Raw genomic sequence first — 6,887 nt, 5'->3', positions numbered from 1 at the left:
ACCAGTCAGATAGGAAGTAGCAGTGAAGTCCTATTACCAGTCAGGTAAGAAGTAGCAGTGAAGTCCTATTACCAGTCAGGTAGGAAGTAGCAGTGAAGTCATATTACCAGTCAGATAGGAAGTAGCAGTGAAGTCATATTACCAGTCAGGTAGGAAGTAGCAGTGTCAACACTGCCAAGTGGCTGGGATGTCCTCCACTGAGTCAACAGTCCTCTCCACCATAAACACCTCCACCACCGTCTGTTGTTTTCAACACATTCATGTTTCTTATTAAAATAAGAAGGGATGCAGTCAGTCTCTCCTCAACTCTTAGCCAAGAGAGACTGGCATGCATAGTATTTATATAAGCCCTCTGATTACAATTAAGAGCAAAACGTGCCGCTCTGTTCTGGGCCAGCTGCAGCTTTACTAGGTCTTTCTTTGCAGCACTGGACCACACGACTGGACAATAATCAAGATTAGACAAAACTAGAGCCTGCAGAACTTGCTTTTTGGAGTGTGGTGTCAAAAAAGCAGAGCATCTCTTTATTGCGGCTAGACCTCTCCCCATGTTTACAACCATTGAATCTATGTGTTTTGACCATGACAGTTTACAATCTAAGGTAATGCCAAGTAATTTAGTCTCCTCAACTTGTTCAACAGCCACACAATTCATTACCAGATTCAGCTGAGGTCTAGAACTTAAGGAATGATTTGTACCAAATACAATGCTCTTAGTTTTAGAGATATTCAGGACCAGTTTATTACTGGCCACCCATTCCAAAACAGACTGCAACTCTTTGTTAAGTGTTTCAGTGACCTCATTAGCTGTGGTTCCTGATGTGTATATGGGTGAATCATCAGCATACATGGACACACATGCTTTGTATAATGCCAGTGGCAGGTCATTGGTAAAAAAAAGAAGTACATCACACTTTACATGTTTGACATTAGAGAAGCTTCCATTAAAAACCCTCTGAGTTCTAGTAGATAGATAGCCCTGAATCCACGATATGGCAGAGGTTGAAAAGCCATAGCACAGACATTCTTAAACAACAGGTTATGGTCAATAATATCAAAGGCTGCACTGAAATCTGCACAATCATCAGTCATTTGTGTCAGTGCGTACATGTTAAGTGCCCTTCTCTATGAGCATGCTGAAAATCTGTTGTTAATTTTTCTACAGACAAATAGCATTGTATTTGGTCAAACACGATTTTTTCCAACAGTTTGCTTAGAGCTGGCAGCAAGATTATAGGTCTGCTGTTAGAACCAGTAAAGGCCGCTTTACCACTCTTGGGTAGCGTAATTACTTTGGCTTCCCTCCAGGCTTGAGGACAACGACTTTCCTCTAGGCTCAGATTAAAAATATGACAGATAGGAGTAGCTATAGAGTCAGCTACCATCCTCAGTAGCTTCCCATCTAAGTTGTCAATGCCAGGAGGTTTGTCATTATTGATCGATAACAATTTTTCCACCTCTCCCACACTAACTTTACAACATTCAATACTTGCAATGCTTTTCTTTCATTATGTTTTTTTTACAAGTTTGTTTCCATCATTCTTTATATCATTGATCTTGGATTCATAATAAAGTTTATTATTTTTGTTGAGTTTGGTCACATCATTTCTCCATTTGCAGTACGTAAGCCAGCCAGATGTGCAGCCAGACTTATTAGCCACTCCTTTTGCCCCAACTCTTTCAAACATACAGTTTTTAAACTCCTCATCAATCCACGGAGCCTTAACAGTTCTAACAGTCAGTTTCTTAACAGGTACATGTTTATCAATAATTGGAAGAAGCAATTTCATATGGTTTTCAAGTGCAGTGTCTGGATGCTCCTCATTAATCAAATCAGACCAACAAATATTTATAACATCTTCCACATCAGAGTCACAGCAGAATCTTTGTTTAATAACCTCTTATACAATAGTTACACAGCGAAGTGGAGACGGTTTCAATTCCGGAGCATTGGGAGACGAGCACATATCTTTATAGTTTCCTGTTCCTGGGAGGAACTTTGTTCATACAAGGATGCAGGTGGAGCTGGTTTGCAACACAGGAAGATACTCCCAAGAACAGGAGATTATAATAAGTCAGTTTCACAAGGTTAGTCACATACTCAGTTATGTGGACATATACAATTACCATTTTCCATTACAGTCTGAACATTTTCATGTCATTAAATCATCAGTGGGCCAACAATGCAAATGTCAACAATGGAGCAAAAGAATCACATCCAAATACCACTCGATTATCTGTAGTTCTGGAGGAATGACACCCAGATAAACACACATAGTCAGAGTTTAAAAAAGGACCATTTAAACACATGGAATCTGATCTACTCTATATTCAAACTGACATACTCCATATACAATTTGTTTTCTAATAAAAACATACAAATATATGTTTGAGTATACTGTGTACAATTCAATTTCATATGGTATAAACAAGTAAACACATTATTAGTCAACAATATAAGACAATGGGAGCACTGTGTATGTTCTCTGATGAATTTTAAGTCAATGTGATGTGAAATATCAATTTACATAGTAGGAGAAGTAATTATTCTCTCTTCTGTGTGGATTCTCTCATGACGTTTAAGTGACTGTGAAGAGTAATATGTTTTCCCACAGTCTGAGCTTTTGTAAGCCTAGGCAAACTCTTTGCACACTGGGAGCATGTAAGGCTTCTCCCCTGTGTTGTTTCTGGTCCCCTAACAGGTTAAAACCCTTTCCACATTGGGAGCAGTGGTGAGGCTTCACCCCGTGTGTATTTGTTCATGAGTTTTCAGGTGACATAAGTGGGAAAAACTCTTTCCACACAGGTAACAGAGGTACAGCTTCTCTCCTGTGTGTATTCTCTCATGTATTTTCAGAGTCCCAAACATTGCAAATCGCGTTCCACACTGGGAGCAGTGGTAAGGCTTCTCCCCTGTGTGTATTCTCTCATGTTTTTTTAGGTAGCTTTTCTGGTTAAAACGTTTTCCACACAGGGAGCAGTGGTAAGCCTTCTCCCCTGTGTGTATTTTCTCGTGCTGGTTCAGTTGTCCTTTCTGGTTAAAACTCTTGCCGCACTGGGAGCAGTGGTAAGGCTTCTCCCCTGTGTGTATTCTCTCGTGCTGTTTCAGCTCCCATAAGAGGTTAATACCCTTTCCACACTGGGAACAGTGGTAAGGCTTCTCCCCTGTGTGTAATCTCTCATGTCGTTTCAGGTACCCTAACAGGTTAAAACTCTTTCCACACTGGGAGCAGTGGTAAGGCTTCTCCCCTGTGTGTATTCTCTCATGTTGCTTCAGCTCCCATAAGTGGTTACAACCTTTTCCACAGTGGGAGCACTGGTGTCTTCTTGCTGGTTTGGACGTCCCTGGCTCTGGTTCCTCTGAGTCTGGTCTTTCTCCTGCCAAAGACAAGTGTGTTTTTTAAAAAAGAGACCCAAATGAAACCTCCACATGATAAAACAGCCTTGCTACGAGGGTAAATTCTAATCAGATCCCTCAATAACCTGATGCCAGTTTTAACAACCTTGGTGTGATTTTAAAACAAATGTTGTAGAGTTTCCTGGCAATTACTGATAATATGTTTACATTACTTATTTATTCATCCAAAACTAAACAGTTCTAGGACACTGAAGACAGACGTCGCTAGATTCCAATTGAGCAGGTGGTTCTAAATATATAACCTTCATAGCTGTATGATACAGAATGCGACCTACACACTTCCTTAAACATAAAATAAGTAAATAAGTAATTTTAAGTGGAAGTCCAAAACTTGTTTTTACATCGAAGACACAAAGCACATCAGTAACATCTCCCCGTTGTTGAAAGGGTTCGACACATGATGTTTAAATGGACCAATTTCTTATTTAGACGTTCACAGATTTTCAACATTTTGACTATCGCTGATGTCATATTTTGGGTAAAGTAAAAAATAAGGTGAAATATTTTGGGTAGATGTTCCTAAAACTGATAGTAACTACAATAAACAAAAATATAAACGCAACATGTAAAGTGTTGGATGTTTAATGAGCTGAAATAAAAGATTGCAGAATTTTTTACATCCCAGTTAGTGAACATTTATTCTTTGCCAAGATAATCCATCCACCTGACAGGTGTGGCATATCAAGAAGCTGATTGAACAGTTTGATTATTATACAGGTGTACCTTGTGCTGGGGACAATAAAAGGCCACTCTAAAATGTGCAGTTTTGTCACACAACAATGCTACAGATGTCTTAGTGCAATTGGCATGCTGACTGCAGGAAGGTCCACAGGAGTTGTTGCCAGGGAATTTCATGTACAGTACCAGTCAAAAGTTTGGACTCACCTACTTATTCAAGGGTTTCTTCATTTTTACTATTTTCTACATTGTAGAATAATAGTGAAGACATCAAAACTATTAAAAAACACATATGGAGTCATGTAGTAACCACAAGTGTTAAACAAATAAACAAATATATTTTTATATCTATAATATATATAGATTCTTCAAAGTAGCCACCCTTTGCCTTGATGACAGCTTTGCACACTCTTGGCATTCTCTCAACCAGCTTCACCTGGAATGCTTTTCCAACAGTCTTGTAGGAGTTCCCACATAAGCTGAGAACTTGTTGGCTGTTCTAAAACTTTTGACCAGTAGTGTAGAATAATATATCTGTAGATCAGATGTTAATGAAGCAATACAGACAGATTTGAAGTGTCTTTTTTCTTTTGTTTTCCTGTTCTACAGTCTTGTAAAGATAGGGGGGGTTGACTGGGACAGGCATTGTAACATCCATAATGATTTGACTTTTTTTTTGTAAAACATGCACCTGACATCAGATCGTCTTTAAACTTTCTCTCTAAAGCTAACTTTCATCAAGGCCTTATATGGTCTATTGGTTTCTCTCTTTTCAGTGGCAGTAACCTTTTTCAGTGTTATGATATTCATAACATCCATATCCACCAGTCTATCTTCATGTCAACTAACAGAACTCTGCTGGTTGTACTGGTAACAGATACCAGTGGGCAGATCTATTGTATTTGTTCAAACTAAACTACAGCACTTACTTTGATGTGTCAAATCTGATCCTTTCTTCTCTTCTCCTCCTCTCACAGTTCCACTCAGCCCTGTTGTTTTCCTGCAGTCCACCAGCAGCACAGACAACCTCTTCATACCCAGCAGTAAGGCGCTACCGGGAGAGGAACAACACGGGGACTCCGGGAGGGAGGAAGGGCTAGCGTTGTCCTGGTAACCATAAAGAGGGGACACAGACACATATCATTATGGATGCTGATGCCACTGTTGTCATGAAGTGCTTTACGGAAACCCAGCCCAGACCCAGACGGAGCAAGCTGTATGCTAGACCAGACCAAGCTGTACCATCTGGTGTTCTGATCTGGAGAGACTGTTCTCTGCCTCGTCAGCAGGATGTTGTTGAGGCTCCCCAGAGGATCCACAATAGTCGTGTCTCTCTCCTGTGTTAATGAGAACATCAAACAGATGGTAAACTTATGCCCATTGTCGTGGAAATATTGAATCAAATATTTCTCAGATACCGGAGCATGTGAATTCAAATAGACTTCATTACAAAATTAACAAAGCCAAGCATTTCCATTGAAGAACTGACTCTCCCTTACATAACATCGTCACCCCACTTTTACATAAATGATTGATACCTTCTAGCCTTGGCCACCCTAGTCTTGCTGCCTTTCTTATTGGCTCAGACATTAGGGCATAGATTCTATTGGTGGCGTGACACACAGACATGAACACTCCTACTGTCTAATGGTTCCTATAACTGATTAGCTAATGTTCCTGTCCAAAGGTCTTCACAAGTTCAGGCTGATGTTGTCTATGTATGATTAACCCATGTGCATGTCCAGTAGCCTTCACAAGATCAGATATGGCCCAGACCAGTCTGTGTTGGTCTACCTTGCCTCATCCACACGGATTCTGCTTACGTTCTGTTTGTTACATGTCTAATGGTTAACTCCATGTTGATCCAGCTCCGTACATTCACATGGGCTCAGCCTTCATTCTGCTTACACATGGCTAATATTTTACCTTATATCGATTCTGCTTTCTCCTTCAAAGAAAACAGTATGGGTACTGAAAATCTCCAGACGACTGGAAATTCTCTAACACCATCTATTGCAATCACAGAGTCTTACAAGAGGCATGAATATGTCTAAAAAGAGCCTACAATGGCCACTTTCATCATGATTTTGTAAAATGTTGTTTGTGTTGTAAATGTGAAAGGGTCGCTCCACTAAATGGGTGCCTTTTGCGTCCCTTTGATATTTTAAGTATAAATGATGTTACCAATACTGAATTTTAAAAGCCTGTTACATCAGATGAGGGGAACTTTCATGTAGACCACATGGAGAATTCAATACATCTAATTGAAAAGTCCCAAAAATATATGTACCAATGGCAGATTGTCCCTTAAACAATTCCTACCTTACTGAACAACATATTCAAGTGTAGAACTTCAGTAGAATGCCCCTTTAAAAGACACATTAGTTCAACAACTGCATAGTTTGTGCCCCTGTTTTTAAGACAGTACTCACTGGTGGTAATCGGATCTTCAGTCTCCTCATTTTTCACTCCCCAAACGTCTTCCTCCTCTTTTACTGAGATAGCCTCCTCTTTCACTCCAAAAGGTTCCTCTTTCACTCCAAAAGGTTCCTCTTTCACTCCAAAAGGTTCCTCTTTCACTCCAAAAGGTTCTTCCTCTTCTTTCAATACATTCTCCTCTTTCAATGTGATAGCCTCCTCTTCCTCCAAAACACAAAGATTAATATACACAAGATTGGTCTAAAGAGCTTCAATGTCTCGGTTTTAAATTCGCTAGCAAACCACCACGTTGGTTAAATCAGTAGTCTGTTGTCGCTCTTCAATAAACTTTTTTTTCTTATTTTTTCGCTGT

The sequence above is a fragment of the Salvelinus namaycush genome, unplaced genomic scaffold (genome assembly GCF_016432855.1).
Source record: "Salvelinus namaycush isolate Seneca unplaced genomic scaffold, SaNama_1.0 Scaffold109, whole genome shotgun sequence".
Taxonomy (NCBI): domain Eukaryota; kingdom Metazoa; phylum Chordata; class Actinopteri; order Salmoniformes; family Salmonidae; genus Salvelinus; species Salvelinus namaycush.
The sequence above is the reverse complement of the archived record's forward strand: the minus strand, read 5'-3'. Positions refer to the sequence as shown.